Below are 19,785 nucleotides of genomic sequence, written 5' to 3'. Positions count from 1 at the left end.
AAAACCACATGCAATAACTATATATATATATATATATATATATATATATTATATACATATATGTGTATATATGTGAGTACATATGTATGTATACACATAAATAATATATATAATAAATAGAACAGTGTCAAACTCAAATAGAAACAAATCCTGCATAATGACTTAGAAAACCACAAATTAATATTATCTGTGTTGTATTGTATTTTTAATTGTTTTGTCAAATATTTCCCAATTACATTTTAATCTTATTTAGGCTGCTCTAGGAAGCTACCAGTAGAAGAGGGACTGGTAAAGGACTCCTACAGAGGGTAGCATTTGAACTGAATCTTTCAGAACTATAGACTCTAGGAAGAAGAAGTGAGGAAAGAATATTTCAATGGGGGAAAGTCAGGGAAAAGACACAGGAGTGAGAGGTTGTATTCTGTGCAAAGAACAGCAAGTCCATTGTTGTACTACATCACAGAGTACATGAAGAGAAGCAAATGGATGACTAGAAAGGTAATTGTAAAAGACTTTAAATGTCAAAGTCAGCATTTGATATTTAATCCTAAAGGTAATAGAGAATCCCTGGAATTTACTGAGGAAGAGCGTGACATGATTAGATGTGCATTTTAGGAAGATCGCTGGAGCAACTTATTGAAAGATGATCTAAAATGAAGAGAGACTTTAAGCAGAGAGATCAATCAGAGGAGTCTTTCAATAATACAAGCCAGAAATTACACATCAGAGCTTGCAGCCACTAAAAAGACACGAGTGATGATGGAGAATGTCTCGATCAGATACTCATGAGCTGGTACTGAGCCATCATGTCAGGGATGGAGTATCATTACCCAGCAAGCCTTACCAGGAGGGACACGCCAATGTGAGAGAAGTACAGAAACCTAAGATGGACCTTCCATTGGCTGCTGGAATCATGAACACTTGGAGGACAGACAAATATGCCTGAGTACAGTCACATCGTGCCTATTGCCATAATAGCTCTGGCCGAGGTTCACTGGCTGCAAAGTTTATAGTCTGTAGAAAGTACTGTCAAGGTGATTGATCCCTTGGGTTTCCAAATTCAGCTTTTCACAGCATCACATCTGCCTGCGAATTGCTACATTCCAGAAGAGAAGTGATAACAAAGTTGAATTTACTGAGGAAAATGCCTACTATGTCTGACATTGAATGAGCTTCCAGAGAATCTGAAGGAGATCCAGGTTTTTGTAAGCAGTATGGGTGACAATGGGATTCCATATCCCTACAAGGTAGTGCCTCCATATTTCAAATGTGTGCAGGTTCTTCTGGATTGCTTATTTCTTTTATATATGGTCAGCTTTTGGGAGAAGGAAAGACAGAGCTAGAACAGAGAAATGTATGGGCTGTGAGAGGGTTACATCCCCAGGGATAATTCCATAACTTGAGCTCCCTTCCCATTATTTCTGTTTTTCTAGAGATATCAGAAGACAAAGTAACCAGTTTTTCAAGCTATCACATGCGCCCTCCCACTTTGGAGACCTCTGAAAAAATTTCTAAAACTTGAGCAGATCATTGAGGATATGTAGAAGAAAATTCTGCACTTTGCATTTTAGTCACAAGTCTGTCAGAAACAATTTTTATTATTTTATATTAAACTAATTTTAAGCATCTTCTTAGAAAACAGGTTCTTCCCCTTTTTTGTAGATTTTTACCCATAACTCCTTAATAACCCAGTTCCAACCTATTTTTCCATACTTACCCATCAATCATTTTGATGCACCCTATAATATGGCCAAATTGGGCACCTCAAATACCATCTTCTATATGAAACCTTTCTTACTCTCCCCAGCTACTAGTAGCAAAGATTACTCTATATTTATTTTGTATCTATTTTGTACAGATTTACATGTGTATGCGATATCTTCATATAGGTCTTTTTATCCTGGTTCCTGGAACATTTAATATATGCTTGCTGATGCACTGATCCAGGAAAGACACAATGCAGCATCCCATGTAATGGAAGAAGTAACTTTTGTGGAATAAAGGTTTCCTCAGATAGCTGGGTGGTGCAGTAGATAAAATGCCAGATCTAGAGTTAAGAAGACTTGAGTTCAAAGCCTCAGACACTTACTATCCTATGACCTTGAACAGGCCCTCTAACTCTGCTTGCTTCAGTTTTCTCATCTGAAGAAGGAAATGGCAAAACACTCAAGAATTTTTATCAAGGAACCCCAAATGGGATCACAAAGAGTTAGACATTACTGAAAATGACTAAACAAATACAGAAATGCCTTCACCTTTCATTGATTAGAGATACTAGGATGATTATATATTGTATGTTCCTAGGAACTCCATTTCTTCCTTCTTAGTTGTTAGTTCTCCAATTTGTTAGCTAGCACAAGCATAGTTACTAGGATATAACTTAAACCATCTCAGCATGGTGGGCAGGATCCTAGATGGAGAGAAGGATATTTTTCAAGACAAACAAGCATCTTTAGTCCAAGTCTTGAAACAGTGATCACATGAAATAAGGCAATGTTAAAAAAGAAGAGGCATAAGAGTAATAATATAGGATTAAAAACTCCAATAGACCTTAGCAATCATCTAGGCCAATCAGTCACTTTACAGATGGGAAAACTAGTTCCAGTTTAATGACTTGCAGGAAGTCATTCCTATAGTTAAGCAGCAAAGTCTCAAATTCCAAATTTACTGTTCTTTTTACTATACTTCATAGTATCTTAGCTAGCTAAGGCCTTAGGGGATAAATAATAAACATTATTGTAGAAACTGGGTGATTGTCCAAACCATCCCTGGTCAGAGGGCTAGCTACCCTAGAGAATCATTTGCCCAAAACAGATCAAGACTACAAAAGGGTATCGTGTGGGTATTTTGGGGTTTGTTTTACTGTGGTTGCTTTTGTGACTGTGGGATATTAGTAAAGAATGCACTATGATGAGGAGGAATAGGCCTGCTAAACCTAAGATGGCTTCGGCACCTTAAGCAAATCATTCAGTCTCTTGGACCCAATTTACAATATGAGGAAGCCACCTTTTGCCAATTCAAGTAAAAGATAAGCAAACTAAGTAACTAATCAACTCTTGAGACCTAGAAGAAAATTTAATTACATTTAAGCATGATCAAGAACAAAAATATGTTGACAATATAATATAGTGGAAAGAATGTTGGATTTTGCTTCATAAAACCTGCATTTGAATCCTGGTTATCATTTTGCTGTTATCATTCAATCATTTAAGTCATATCCAATTCTTCATGACATATCTGAGGTTTTCTTAGCAAAGATACTGGAATGGTTTGACATTTCCTTCTCCAGTTCATTTTATAGATGAGGAAACTAAGGCAAACAGGATTAAGTGGCTTGCCCAGAGTCACACAGGTCTGAAGTAAGATTTGAACTCAAGAAGATTGGTCTTCCTTAGTCCCAGCACTTTATTCACCACACTACTAACAATATGACCTTACCCAAATCACTTACAAGTCTCAGATCCTTGATTTTTTCAATTGTAAAAGGTGGCTAAAACATTTATATTAGCTCAGTCATAGAGATCAGCAATCAATCAGCATTTATTAATAGCTATTATGTGCCAGGTGCTATAACAGATGCAAAGAATGAGGCGATCCCTATTCTCAAGGAGCTTGTGAAGAAAGTGATTTGTAAACTTTAAAACACTCTATAAAATGGAGCTATCATTATTATTACCAAGTCAGCAGTCCCAAGCCTTAAGGCCTCTCAGAATTGAATCTGTTTAATTTTAAATAGACCAGAAAACACTGACTAAGGTAGACTTGAAGCTGATATTGGGGGGGGGGGGGAGGAGAAAACATGATTAAGTGCTCAGCAGAGAATAAATGATGTGAAGAAGACAGAAACAAATACCCACACAGCAAGAGAACAAAATGAAGGGACTACAAGAATACAGTAACAAAAAAACCTGCCTCTTGTCAGGGAATGATAATATTGGTAAAAGAAAAGAGCAGAAAAATGGAGAATAAATAACAAAAACAGAATCTTTTGATTTCATAAGTCCATATGCAATGTGCTTCTAGACTATTTAAGTGCCAGGCCTAAGCATGATTAATAATGCTTCTTATTAATCCTTCATTCTCTCTGGCTTATAACATCCCTGTGAGACAGAGTAGAAACAGAATAAATGAAGATGAAGTAGCTAGGAAATGGCATGAATGGGGAGAAAGTGGACATACCAAATTGCTTAAGAAGAAATAAAGCTTTGAGAAAGAAACCACATGATGGACAATTTGAACTGGTTTCCATTTTTGTTCATGCATTTTAAATGCTAGCAATTGGCAGCATGGAATTTCAGTGCCCATTACCAATATACCTTGAAACAGATGGAATTTTCTGAGTATTTTTAAGTATCAGAGTTCCTGAACCAGAAGTTAACATAAACCAGGCCAGTGGATTCACTTCAATGAATGATGGGGATACTACTAGTAAAATGAGATTTCTAGGCTTTGTATACATAGTGTGATAATGAAAAAGGTGAATTGCATCAAAGTCACCAATAATTTAAAAAATGAAACTGGTTGTCATTCACTTTTTTGCTATTCACGGAGTATTTTTCTTTGTTTTAACTAATTTATCTAGATATTTGCTGTCATTAAATAAATTAGGTTTGAGGTTAGGAGTCAAGGCCTATAAAGCCTAATTAATTGCTCCTAAACATCAGAATTGTATCATAAGTATTTGCTCCTAAGTCAAGCTTTCCTCAGGCATGAAAAACTAAGAAAAGCTTATTCTTAGCAAACATCATTAACTTAGTGCATTTTCCAAATATAACAATAATTTTTATTAAAAAGAACCAAATACTTTGATAAATTTCTATTTCTATATATAATGGTAAAATATCCAAAAAAAGCTCAAAGGGAGAGTTTATGATTCAAATCAAGGATGCTTATCATTAAATTTCACTGTCCTATATGGCAAGCATGACTTCCAGATATATCTGTCCAGCCCTTGTCATATTCCAAAGTTCCAGACCTATATTACTGTCTACTGGACATTTCCTACTGGATATCCTTTAGGCGTCTCAAACTCAACACATTCAAAAAATAATTCATTTTCTTGTTCCCCAAACCTATTCTGTTCCAAATTTCCCTATTTCTGGCAAGAGCATTACCATCTTTCTAGCTATCCAGGTTTGAAATCTCAGAGAAATTTTAACTCCTTATTCATTCTACTACATATTTTAATCATAGATCAATTCTTATTTATTGTCTCTCTGGTCAGTTAGTCCACAAGTATAACCTAAGCACTACAGCTATGTGTATGATAGCCCAGTGGATAAACTGCTTTCTCTGTGAGTCAGGAAGATCAAAGTTCAAAATATGGTGTCAGACACTTACTAGCTGCATGAACCTAAGCAAGACATTTAATCTTAATCCACTGGAGAAGAAAATGGCAAGTCATTCCAGTATCTTTGTTGAGAAAACCTCATGGATCATATAATCCATAGGGTCACATAGAGTTGGAAACAATCGATCACCTGAGCAACAATGTGATAGGGAAGAAAAAGAACAGAAAGGGAAGAGAAAAATCAATAAGCATTGACACAGTGTCTATTGTGTGTCCGATATTGTAATAAGTGATTTTATAAATATTATTTAATCCTCACCAAGACCCTGTGAAGTAGGTGCTATTATTATCCCATTTTACTAAGGAAACTGGGGTAGATAATGGTTAAATGACTTGCTTATAAGTATACAGCTAATAAGTATCTGAAATCAGATTTGATCCACTGAACCATCAACTGCCTTGGCACTATAAAATACAGCCCCAGTCCTCAGGAGATCACACTTTAATGAAGAAGGTAGCATACAAATAATTAAGATATACAAGATATACAGTGTAATGGAAGAGAATCTTAGGCAGAAGGCAGTTGGGGGGACCAGAAGCCTGGGATAGTCCTCCTGTAAAAAATGGAAAAAAAAATGGAATTTGACTTGAGTCTTGAAGGAAATCAGAAGGCAGAGAAAGATGGGAGTAGAGGATTCCATATATGAGGAGACTGCCCATATATTTCAGACTTTCAAACCCATATCATTTAGACTATTATGATAACCCGCCAATTCTTCCCTCCTCAAACCTCTCTCCTCTCCATTGTCCACAGAACTTGTCAAAGAGGATTTCCTAAAGTCCAGGCCTAGTCCGTTAAATGTTTGTTTCATTCCCTTCTCCTCTCTTCCTTATAGAACATAAGTTTTTTTGGAGATAGGAACAGTATCCAGCATGGTGACTGGCACACAATACGAGCTTAGCAAATCCTTCTTGATTGGCTTACTCTTAATAAGTCTTCATTTAATTTTTCTTCCCTGCCCCCAAGGGTTCTTTCTCAGTGGCTAGCTAATTTCTTCAATTTATTATCAAAATTTCAGTGTTAACTGCCTCCTTAAGCATCTTGCTGCTACCCAGCTGAGGAATGCCAACTTACATACAATCTTGAAGCAAAGGCCTTTGGTCTAAATTCCAAGTTTGTCATCTTTCCTGCATCAGGACTCACTCAAAGGATTTCCAAAATAAAGACCTGTCTTATCTCTGCATCTGCAGCAGGACTTTCCTTTTGATAGGCTTTTTCCCACCATGTGTTTCATCTCCATTTTCTACAATGGCCCTGACTAATCATCTGAAGCTTCTATCCAGAGACTCCCTAAATGCTCCTATCAAAGACAGTTGAGTAGCTGATGGCAGACTTTACACCTACAGTGAACTAATATTTTTAAACCCACCTAGGACGGCAGTTATTGAACAAAGATAACATAGTCATTACTTGTTTTTTTCCAATAGTTTGAAAATTCTTTATATCACAAGGTTACCTTGCTTAGAATTTTAGGTGGTAGAATATCTGGAACCATTTTCCCCACTTCAAGTAAAAACAAAGAAATTCTTTGAGCAAGAGAGAGAAAGCAAATAAATATTTTTCTTTTTCTGCTTTAACCTTGGAATTAAGATGAGCCACAGCCCAGCCAGCACACAGAAATTCATCGTGTTATCCCAACTGAGCTATCAACAAAAAAGACAGAATATTTAATGTCTTGTTCCAAGCAAGGATGAAGAATGACATCAATTTTGTAATGACCTGAAGAGCATGGATTATATTTGTGCTCCTGTATCTAGGAACAGTGAAGGATGCACAAAATGCAAGTTGGTCTCCCTATCAATGTATGTAAAAGGACTGAAGGATCACAAATTAACTGTCTTCAAGTTACTGGGGAGAATGAAATGATTCTTTTAAAAAGTGTTTTAAAAGAGAAATAAAAAAGGGAAAAAAGGATCCAAATAGATGGGGATTTTTTACTATGATCAGGAAGTTGGAAGATGGAAGAATATCACTCAGGGAAGGGAAGCCCATGAAGGTCTGGAGATATGCAATAGACAAAGTTCTTATTAAAGAAGGTAGATCTGGACCATCTGAAGATAATGGAATTGTAGATTTAACATTCCAAGAGATCTTAGGAACTCTATAGTCTAATGTTCTCATAGATGAAAAAGTACAAGATGACACAATTAGAGTGAAGTAAAGCCGAGATTCAAACATGAATTATTTTATTCCACATTCAAACATGAGTTATTTTATTCCACATTCAGCATGCTTTCCTCTGCATGATAGGAAGAGAAAATGAATAATCATATATATCAATCATCAGGGAAACAGTCAATAACAGTCATAGGAAAAAAAAGACAAAGGGAAGTAGTTAGTAACTACCTAATGAGGGGTACCAAAATAGCAATATGTCAACCTAATGGAACCATGGAAAAAGCAAACCATTTAGGACATGATTTCTCAAACCTAATAATAATAACTAACCTTTCCTAGTGATTCACATGGGGAAAATTACAGCACCAGAAAAAAAACCTAAAAAGCGTTTTAAGAAATTATGGTGGCCTGAGCAAGAAATTGAAGACCTTAGGGACATGTAGCATTTTCATCACTGTCAGTGACTGATATCAATCACTAATCAATGACTAATTAGTGAACTGAAAACAAGAGATTCAGATGAGTTTCAAAACCAAATGTGTTTAAAAAAGATGGTTTCTAAATAAAAAGGCATTTATTTCTATTTCTGGATAGCAAGTTAACATACTGAAATGGTTCGGTTAAGTTCATGTTGTATGCAAAAGATAATAATGATATAAATAAATGAAATAGTCACTGTTGTCAAAAGATAGAGAAGAGTACTAACAACAAGGAGAATCAAAGAAGACTTCACTAAAAAGATGGCATTCAACTAACCCCTGGGGCATGTTCAGGAGTCTGAAGGGTTTAGGAAAGGAATGAGTATACTTTGAATATGTTGTTATTGTTGTTTAGTCATTTCACTTGTGTCCAGCTCTTTGTGGCCCCATTTGGGATTTTCTTGGCAAAGATATTGGAGTCGTTTGTCATTTCAATTTCCAACTCATTGTATAGATGAAGAAGAAAATAGGGTTAAGTGACTTGCCCAGGGTCCCATAGCAAGTAAGTATCTAAAACAGAATTTTAACTCAGGAAGAGATGAGTCTTCCTGACTCCAGATCCACTACTCTCTCCATAGTCCCACCTTGCTGCTTTCCAAATGGAGGGGATAATTTATGCAAATGCATGAAACAGAGAAAGAACACTGATTTTAGCAAACAACCAACAGCCCAGGCTTTATAGAACAAAGAGAACATGAAAAGGAGTGATATGAGATAAGTTGGAAAAAAACAAGTGGTAACCAGAATTCCAAAACTCTAAAGGTCAAGTTAACAAGTTAACAACTGGGAGCCACTGATAACTTTTGAGCAGAGAAATAACAAGATCAGACCTAAATCTTAGGAAGATTATTCTGGCATCTATTTGGGGAATAGATTAGAATAGTAGGGATACTAGAAACAAAAAAATAATTAAAAAGCTATTTTAAAAGTCTAGGTGAGAAGGGCTTAGGATTTGAACTAGGGTAATACAGTACAGAAAAGACTATAAACGTGAGAAATGTTATGGAGGACCAACTAAATTTGGCAGTTGACTAGATACGGAAAAAATTATGAAAATGTCTAGAATAATTTAAATTTTCAGCATAAGTGAGAGGGCAGGAAATGGGATATTTACAAGAAGGATGGGATTGGATACAGAAATAATGAATTTCAGTTTGGAACATACTCCATGAGGAAGAACAGAAAAATGGTCTTTAAGCATTCAAAAGGATATTATAGTAGGATCATATGGAAGAGGAAATAAGCTATTTCTGTTTGGCTCAAAAAGTTAGACATAGGAGAAATATGTGAAAGTTGAAAAAAAAACAAAATTTTAGTTTGACATAAACAAAAACTTCCTATTAAGACTTGTCTAAAAATAAAATGAACAATTTTATCAGATGTTCATCTCTGAGTCTTCAAGCAAAAATTGAATGACCCATTATTGAATATTGATAAGTTAATAAGCATTTATTAAGTACTTACTAAGTGCCAGACATTGTAAAAATTGCTAGAAATGCAACAACAACAAAAAAAAGATAAAAACTGCCTACTTCAATGAGCACACAATATAATTGGAGAGACAACAAGCAAACAAATTAAACAAACAAATTACATAGAGGATAAATAGAAACAACAGAGGGAAGACACTAGAATTAACAGGGGTTAAGAAAGGCTTTTTGTAGAAGGTTAGTTTTGAGCTGAGAACTTAAGAAAGCCAGAAGGCAAAAATGAGAATCAGAGAGAAAATTCCAGGCATGGAAAATAGCAGAAGAAAATGAACAGAGCCAGAAGATTGAGAATCTTGTTCATGGAACAATAAAGAAGCCAGTATCATTAGATCAAAGAGTACACTGGGGTTAAATACACAGTCAAAAACATAGAAGGGTTGGAGTGAGGGAGAACTTTGACCATCATTTTGAATTTGATCCTAAAGGTAATATGGAGCCATTAGAGTTTATTGGGAATGGAAGATGACATGATAGAAATTGCACTTAAGGAAATTTTTGGTAGAGTGATAATTTATTTAATAATTGTTTAATTTAATAATTTATAATAATGTGAATGAAAATTATATAATTAATAACATAATTTATGATAAGAAATGATGCACTATTTAATTTAATAATTATTTAATTAACAGTGGGATAGTGGTAATTTATAGTAGACTATCTCAAAAATTTGAACTTCGTTTTGTGGTATTCAACATTTTAAGTAATGATCTAGATAAAATTATACCTAATTGGAAAGTGTATCAATTCATAGATGACATGAAACTAGAGGCATAGGCAACACATTGTATAACAGGATTCAAAATAATATTAACAGAATAAAACAATGATCCTCTTAAGCTATTAAGATCAAAATTAATAAATACTGAGGTGAAAAGGTGAATAAATAACTTTAAATAAATATAATTTTCCATAATAGGAGACAAAAATAAGCTGCATAAATACAGAATGGAGCAGTTATGAGTTGGCACTGCTGGAATCCAAGCTTAATGCATTAATAGTATTATATTACAATCCTCCTAAAAGCTAGCAGGATTGTCGACTAAATCAAGAAGGAGGGCAACTGAAATGAGAAAGATAATAGTCCCATTGTTCTCTTTCCTGGTCAGACCATAACTTGAATATCATATTCTCTTTTGTTGTCCCATTTTAAGATGAAGGTTGACAAACAGAAAAACAAACAAAGAGTGATGAGTATGGTAGAAGCATGAATGCAAAAGAGGATTAATTAAAAGTTATACCTTCCACAATGAGACTCAATGTGGTCTAAATATATTAGATCAGTGTGAGAAATTGAATGGAATTTTGGGAAAGTTTTGCAGAAACTGCAGCAACACACAAAGATCAGAAGACAACATAGAAAAAATTTGGAAATTCAGAAATGCATTAAATATACATAGAATATTGTATCATAAAACATATTTTATGTTTTAAGGTACTGTAAATAATCTATAAAAAGAAAAAAAATCAAACTTCTCTGGTATGAAGGGAGGGCCAAAAAATTTTGCATAGTTTTCCAGATCACAGGCACACAATGTATGTGGAAGGGATAATTGTAGTGGTATTTAAACTAGAGATGAGAAAATCAACTCCTGAAAGTCCTGGAAGCCTTGGAAGAAGCATCAGAAAGATTAAAACTATTTTGCTTGGTCATGAAGGATATAACTAGGATTCATGGCTGGAAACTACAGAGAAGCAGATTTCAAATGACATAAGGAAAAACTTCCTAACAGAACAGTCGTAAAGTAGCTCAGGCTAGTTCATCAGGTAATGGGTTCCCTATCACATAACTAAAGGATGGAAGATTATTTGTTGGAGAAGTTATGGAAATGAGATTGTATGAGTTTTCTGTGACTTGAAATGCTTTTCAATAACATGATAAATGGAGGATATTCTACATTTGCAAAATCTCAGTTGACACATCTCAAGTCAATCTCCACTGAAATTATGAATGTTATTTACCACCAATAAATGGCCACTTACCCTCTATTTTTACTCCTCTAGTAATGGAGAATTCACTCTCCACACACATATATAAACATACCTATGTCTCCAAAATATGCCTCTGGGCAGCTCTATTTAAAAAGTTTTTGGTTTCTTCTTATATTGTTTCATTTTTTATGAAACCAAATTCTATATCCCTGTAAATTCAGAGAATCATAGAATTTCATAGTTGGAGGGGGCTATTTAATCCAACCCATAAATCCCAAAGAACCCCCATTAGTTGCTCACATTTATATTAGTCTTCTATTGTATCTGGTTTAGCAGCTATACCTGAAAACTTTTCTCTCTCCTCCTCTTTCCTTAGTTTAAATTTGGTTTCCTTTCTTTCCTGGGAAGGTAACCATATGTTCACACTCCTTCCTTTTTTTTTAAGGAATGAAACAAACAGCTTTGTGTTGATTAGAAATGAATCAGAGATGTTAGCCATTGCCAAAAGAAGGACCAAAGTAAGCAGTTTTATGTTAATATGAATAAGAAGAAATGATTATGGGATATCAAAATAGAAGTTGATCAGCTAGTGAATTTTTGGAAATGATAAAAAGAAAAGCAATAAAGTTCCCTCAATTAGAGTATTCTCTATATATGCAATACCTAGTAATTCTCCTATCATTCCTATGTGCATCCAAATAAATATTCAGGATCTTGAGAAATGTTCTCAGTGCTTAAATTCCCTCATCAGTATTGGGTGCATTGAGTTCATTTACATGGATTGTACTATTTGTTAGAATCGGAGCAGCAGCTGAAATAGAATGTAATCTGTGAAGCAAACAAAATCTCCTAGGAGATGCAGCACTCCAGAAGATAACACTGAAGAGGTGGGAAAGAGCTCACATGTATTAGGTACTTGGATGGAAACTGGAACATTAGAGGTATCAAGTCCTGACTGGCCCCTGTCCTTGCACATCTCTAATCTTGGAAGCTGTTTAATTCCCACCTCTATCTATGGCCTCAAAACAGATATTGAACCAATTCTGTCCCTAAACCAATGGTACAGTAAAGTTCTTTAAAAAAATTTAGGGCAGTTGATCTTTGATTTTTAACCCCACCCCTCCAATAACTGAATTCTGGTCTTGTACCTCTGTGGCCAAGCACCTATTCCCTACCTCAAGGCTAAAAGCGTTGAGTTTATATCCTGTCACCCTGTAATTAATTCCTGTGGGGTCTGTTCCTGAAAATCTCTCCAACACTGAATCCCTAATTCCTTGACCATCCCAATATCAAACAGCCTGACTGCTTAGCTCTCTCCCACATGTGTGCAGGGCTTAAAAATTCAACAGATGTACAGCTCCTGACCATGGATCTTGGATTCAGTTTGAAAATCAGTGAATGATCTCCTACCTTCAGACTCATGTTCCTACATGACCACTCATAAAATAACTAGCCCCACTAGTTCCCATGTTGTGATGCCCCGTCTACAGAAAGAATCTGTCTGGACTTCTCATCCTGATCTTCTGTTGTCTGTCATATCATGGTACTACCTGAGCCTTACTAATGTAAGAAGAAAAAAAAACACTTAATAAGGATTTTCTCACCAATATGACTAGTTCATAATCAAGTTAATGTCTACAGTGAGCTTTCTCCCTTAGGCTAAAATGTGTTGTTGTTGTTTTTTTTTTAAAAAGCATTCTGAACATTAATCTGAATATATAGAAATCCTGAAGTATCATCAATTACTTCAAAGAATATACCATTTACTACTGCCGGATTTCAGAGAATTCCTTCAACATACACCGATTTATGTTGATTGCATCCAGTTGTTCTCAATGAAAGTAAGCAAAGTGAGTAAAATAATTTGAGTCTACCAACTGAACCTGTCTCCCCTTTAAGCATCTAGCCTGTCTCTCCTTTAAGCATAAATATAGAAAAGCTATCCCAAGTGAGAGGCACTCTGGCTCAATACTCACTTAAAACTATAGCTAATGAGGCTGCACAAATATGCTTAAATTTCACCAGCCAACTGAGAAGACACATTACTTCAAAGCAGAAGAGCATTTAATCAAACAGCATGTCAAGCTGTGACAAAACGATCCACCCTCCCTTCCCATCTCCATTCTCCCATGTACTCCTCTCTCTCACATATCACCAAACTTACCAGGGTATACATCCAAAGAGTAGATGCAACCATGGAACACACATGGACGGCACACACATAAGAAACAGACCAAGAAAAACCTGCAGAATTCCTGAGGCTTAGATTAAGTTCATCTTTTTTGACTCCATATGTCTCGTGCTAATTTGAATTCCATGGTCTCAAACATCTGTCCAATTTAGCATTAAGATATGTCTACTGTAACCCAATTATGAGCTTATGACCCCAAAACTTATTCTAGGGACTCTGCCCCCACAAAAAAACACACATTTAGAAAAAGTGTGTATATATATATATATATTAGCATATAGATACTGGGATAATGAAGTCCACCCAAGATCCTTGTAATCAACATGTAAATAAAGTTAGGACAACAAGAGGCCAGACAAAGCACCAAACCTCATTTCTTCCTTTTTTATATACATCTGCCAGCAATAAAAACCCAGACTTTTGTGTTGTAATCTGGCCAGTGCAAAATCCTGCTGTTTTCTTCCGTGACCAATTTCAAAAGACCCTATTTCTATTATAATGAACCATATTTTTCCCCATGGATACAGACAATGCAACTGTTGTTGGGCAATTAGGAGCTGTTCTCAAGATAGTTTTTATGCATTATCCCATGTATTTAAAGCTCTTTGAATAATGTATATTTTTATCTTGTCTTTATACCCAAAGCCAATAAGTCAGAGATTCCCTAAGTTAACAAAATTAACAGTATCATGAATAAAAATAAAATCTTAATCTTAGAAAGGATTGTAGAAGTCATCTATTCTAACCCTTAACTGAAACAAAAATTCAATTCAACATAATGCAACAGATAAGCATTTACAACATGCCAGGAACTGCACAAAATATTAGTAGTACAAAGATAAAAATCAATCAAAAAGTATTTGTTTATGTGCAAGGAATTGTGCTAAATTCTAAAGATATAAAAATAAAAGTGAAAGTTTCTATCTTCAAAAGAAGGGCATACAGTATACTGTAGACAGGACAGTAAGAATAATAATAATTCACATGTATATAGCATTTTTAGGTTTGCAAAAAAAAAATTAGTTTTCATGTTTTTTTCATTTTAAATTCCAAATTTTCTTCTTCTCTACCCTTACTCCTTCTTGAGACAATAAACAATTTGACATAAAATTATACATGTGCAATCACACAAAACACATTTCCATATTAGTCATGTTGTGAAAAACAGGCCCCTTCCCCCCTCAAAAAAATTGAAAAAAATAATAAAATGAAAAATAATGTACATTGATCTGCATTAAGACTCCCTACTACACCAATTCTTTCTCTGGAGGTAGATAGCATTTTTTATCATAAGTGCTTTGGAATTGTCCTGGATCATTGTACTGCTGAGAATAGCTAAGTCGTTCACAGATGTTATCATACAATGTTGCTATTACTGTGTATAATTTTCTATCTCTGCTCACTTCACTTTGGATCAGTTCATGATGTCCTGCTCATCATTTCTTATAGTAAAATACTATTCCATTTCAATCATGTAATACAACTTGTTCAACTATTCCCTCAATTTCTAATTTTTTGCCACCACAAAAAAAAATAGCTATAAATATTTTTGTACAAATAGGTTTCTTTCTCCTTTTTCAATCTCTTTGAGATACAGCACTGATGGTAATAAAATTGGATTAAAGGGTATGCATAATTTTATTGCCCTTTGGGCAAAGTTCCAAATTTTTCCCCAGAACATTTAGTTTGGTTTACAATTGCATCAATGCATTAATATCCCAACTTTCCCAACATTTATCATTTCCATTTTTCTGTTATATTAACCAAGCTAATAAGGATGAGGTGGTATTTCAGAAGTTTTTTTTTTAACAAAATACTTTCTAACAACAACCCATTATAGATAATTTTTTTATTTTACATATGCCAAATTAGATTGAGAAGCTATATCTTGCTTATGATTATAAATGTCTAAGACAGGATTTGAACTTTACCTACCATGACTAAGTGTTATAAGATCTTTTTGAATATTTCTTATGATTGGAAACTCACTCTTTTCCTAAATAATACATTCTATTTTGGAAGGCAACTCATTTTTAGGAATTTATTTCTTGTACTCAGCCAAAATCTGTTCCTTGCATACACTGGTCCTAGTTCCACCATTCAAAATGAAGAAAAAAACAGATTAATCCAGTCAATAATCTTGAAAAAGGGTCTTGGGGAAAGAAAAGAAAAATTGGTACATCATATTAATGTTGAAGATCATGCTACAACAACTGCCTAAACAATAGTTTCCAAAGAAGTAGATGAATTGCAGATTGGCAATTAGGGTCCAAATCAACCTTATGTGACTAAATACTCAAAAAGGGTAAATAAAATCAATAAGTACCACTGGGAAAAGAAAAGGAGATAATCATTTTCTCAGATTAAGAATTACTATGGGGAGCCAAGATAGCAGAGAGTAGACAAGACTTTATTTGACCTCCTCTGAGATTCCCCTCAAATTAACAGCAGATTAAGTTTCTGAACTGATTCTGGAGTGACAGAATCCACAAATATTTGGAGTACAACAAAATTCCAGAAGAAGATACTCTGGAAGAACTTTAGAAAAGGTCAGGGAGAGAAACTGCTGAGCTTAGACCACAGGATGAGGAGCCCAGGGCAAGAATCTAGAGCATTGCAGTGTCCATGCCCAAGAGAATCTACTCTTAGAGGCTCTTAGACTACTCTGTTCCGATTGCAAGCCAGTGAATCAGCAAATTTGCTGAAAGACACCAAAAGCAAATACAAAACGCAAATTGTGAGCCACTGAGTTCCAGAAGAACCTGGGATCTGGCTGTGCCTGCCCAGCACCAGAACTCAGACAGCAGCACTAGCCCCAGGGCAAACTAAAGCTGTCACCCTTTGCCTTAAGAAAAGACCTCAACCTTAAAAAAAATGAGCAAAAAAGCAAAAAGAACTCTGACTATAGATCGCTTTTATGGAGAAAGATAAGAACAGACCTCAAACTCTGAGGATCCTAAAGGCAAATTCAGATGAAGCCCCAAAGGGTAATGAATTGGTTCCCACTTCCCAAGGCTCTCTTGGAAGAATTCAAAAAGGATCTTAAAAAAGAGTTAGAAGAAAAATGGAGAAAGGAAATGAGATCTTTCCAAGAAGGTATGGAAAAGGAAAACCAGAGATTATCTGAAGAAAACTCCTGAAAAAATAGACTTGGTGAAATGGAAAAAAGCATAGAACTCCTTACAAAATAGGCATGAAAAAGAAACCAATTCATTGAAAAACAAAATCTGTGAAATGGAAAAAAATGCAACAAATAAAACACTTCATATATAAAATTTCAATTGGCCAAATGCAAATATATATATATTTATATATTTATATTTATATATATATATATATATAAAGATAACTGAAGAAAATAATTCACTAAAAATTAGAATTGAACAAATGGAAGTTAATGACTCAATGAGACTTCAAGAATCAGTCAAATAAAACTAAAATAATGAAAAAAATAGAAGAAAATGTAAAATATCTCATTGGAAAAACATTGGGAAAAAATCTGGAATATAGGTCTAGGAAAGACAATCTAAGAATTATTGGATTTTTTGAAAACCATGATGAACAAAAGAGCCTAGACATGATCATTTAGGAAATCATCAAGGAAAACTGTCCAGATGTCCTAGAACCAGAGAGTAAAATAACCATTGAACGTATTCACCCCAAAATAGAAAAGAGACCCCAAAATGAAAACTCTAAGGAACATCATAGATAAATTTCAGAATTATCAAATCAAGGAGAAAATATGGCAAGCAACCAGAAGAAAACAATTCAAATTGAGGAGCCACAATCAGTATTACCCAGAACCTAGTAGCTTCCATTTTAAAAATTGAAGGGCATTGAATGTGATATTCCAGAAAGCAAATGAACTTGGATGGCAGCCAAGAATCAACTATTCAGCAAAACTAAGCAACATCTTTCAGGGAAAAAGATGGATATTCAATGAAACAGGTGAATTTCATCTATTTCTGATGAAAAGACCAGAGCTGAATAGAAAATTTGATCTTCAATACAGAACTCAAGAGAAGCATAAAAAGGCAAAAAGGAAAGAAAAAATAACTTTCTTTTAAAAGTTAAAAAGCTTTTATCCCTAAATGGCAAGATGATATGCTTGATTCTTGAGATCTATATCTCTGTTATGTGTATACTTAGAGGGTGCAGATATAATTTGATTTTATTGTGATGATATAAAGAAGCTAGAGAAGGAAAGGTGATTCTACTTGAAGAAGAGGAAAATTGAGTTAAACTGGAGTAAATTACATCTCATGAAGAGGCAAAAAAAAGACCTATTGCAATTGAGAGAAAGAGAGGAGAGGGATGAGTACTGTGTGAATCTTATTCTCATCAGATCTGGCTCAACAAGAGAATATTAGATACATTTAGCTCCACAGAAAAGCTTGTCTCAGGCTATAGATAAGTAGGAAGGGAAGGGGGAAGGCTAATAGAAGGGAAAACTAAAGTAGAAGGGGAAAGGTATAAGAAAGGGAAAGGGGCTGCAAAAGGGGAGGGCTGTTTGAGGGAGGGGGTGGTCAGTAACAAAATGTTGGGGAGAAGGGAAAGGGAGAAAGGCAAAAAATTATAACTGAGGGTAAACAAGAAAGCAGGAGATACAGAGTTAGTAATTTTATCTATGAATGTGAATGGGATGAACTCTCCCATAAAATGGAAATGGATAGCAGATTGGATTAAACATCAGAATCCTACAGTTTGTTGTTTACAAGAAACTCATTTAAAGCAGAATGACACATTTAGAGTAAAGGCAAAAGGCTGGAGCAGAATCTATTATGGTACATCTGAGGTTAAAAAAAAGTAGGTTAAAAAAAAAGAGAGATTAGCAATCCTAATCTCAGATTAAGCAAAAGCAAAAATAGATCTAATTAAAAAATATAGGGAAGAAAACTATATCTTGCTAAAAGATACCATAGATAATGAAGCAATATCAATACTAAACATATATGCACCAAATGTATAGCATCCAAATTCCTAGAGAAGTTAAGAAAACTGCAAGAAGAATTAGACAGCAAAACTATACTAGAGGGGGATCTCAACCTTTCTGTCTCGGAACTAGATAAATCAAACCCCAAATAAATAAGAAAGAAGTTAAGGAGGTAAATAGAATCCTAGAAAAGTTAGGAATGATAGACATTTGGAGTAAATTGAATGGAGACAGAAAGGAATATACTTTTTTTGGACAGTACATGGAACCTATGTAAAAATTGACCATGCATTAGGGCATAAAAACCTCAAAATCAAATGCAGAAAAGCAGAAATAGTAAATGCATTTTTTTTCATATTAAGATATTATAAAAATTACATGCAATAAAAGGCCAGGGGAAAATAGACCAAAAAATAATTGAAAAGTAAATAATCTTATCCTAAAGAATGAGTGGGTGAAACAACAAATCATGGACACAATAATATTCATCCAAGAGAATGACAATAATGAGACAACATGCCAAAATTTGTGGGAGGTAGCCAAAGCGATTATTAGGGGAAATTTTATATCTCTAGATGCTTACTTGCATAAAAATAAAGAAAGAAAAGATCAATGAATTGAATTTGCAAGTAAAAAAAGCTAGAAAAAGAACAAATTAACCCCCCAATTAAATATCAAATTTGAAATTCTGAAAACAAAAGAGATTAATAAAAGTAAGAAAACTGCTGAATTAAATAAAACTGAGTTGGTTTTATGAAAACCAACAAAATAAACCTTTGGTTAATTTGATTAGAAAAAGGAAAGAAGAAAATCAAATTGTTAGTCTCAAAAATGGAAAGGGAGAACTTTCTACCAATGAAGAAGAAATTAGAGCAATAATTAGGAATTATTTTGTCCAACTATATGTCAGTAAATTTGAGAATCTAAGTGAAATGGAGGAATACCTATAAAAATATAGATTGCCCAGATTAACAGAAGAGGAAATAAATTACTTAAATAGTCCCATTTTAAAAAAAAGAAATAGAATTATTAATCAACTCTTTAAGAAAAAATCTCCAGGGCCAGATGGATTTACATGTGAATTCTACCAAACATTTAAAGAATAATTAATAATACTATGTAAACTATTTGAAAAAAAAATAAGGAGAGGAGTTCTACCAAATTCCTTTTATGACACATATATGGTACTGATACATAAACCAGGTAGGATGAAAACAGAGAAAGAAAATTATAGACCAATCTCCCTAATGAATATTGATGCAAAAATCTTAAATAAAATATTTTCAAAAAG

General features: G+C 34.3%; 1 protein-coding gene across 1 annotated transcript in view; it reads right to left on the bottom strand.

The window, feature by feature from the left end:
- Positions 1 to 19,785, bottom strand: part of CHRNA7 (cholinergic receptor nicotinic alpha 7 subunit) — a 180,348-nt gene that overhangs the window by 31,573 nt on the left and 128,990 nt on the right. The gene's annotated exons all lie outside the window — the stretch shown is intronic.

The sequence above is a fragment of the Sminthopsis crassicaudata genome, chromosome 2 (genome assembly GCF_048593235.1).
Source record: "Sminthopsis crassicaudata isolate SCR6 chromosome 2, ASM4859323v1, whole genome shotgun sequence".
Lineage (NCBI taxonomy): Eukaryota > Metazoa > Chordata > Mammalia > Dasyuromorphia > Dasyuridae > Sminthopsis > Sminthopsis crassicaudata.
This window is presented reverse-complemented; position numbering and strand designations above follow the sequence as displayed.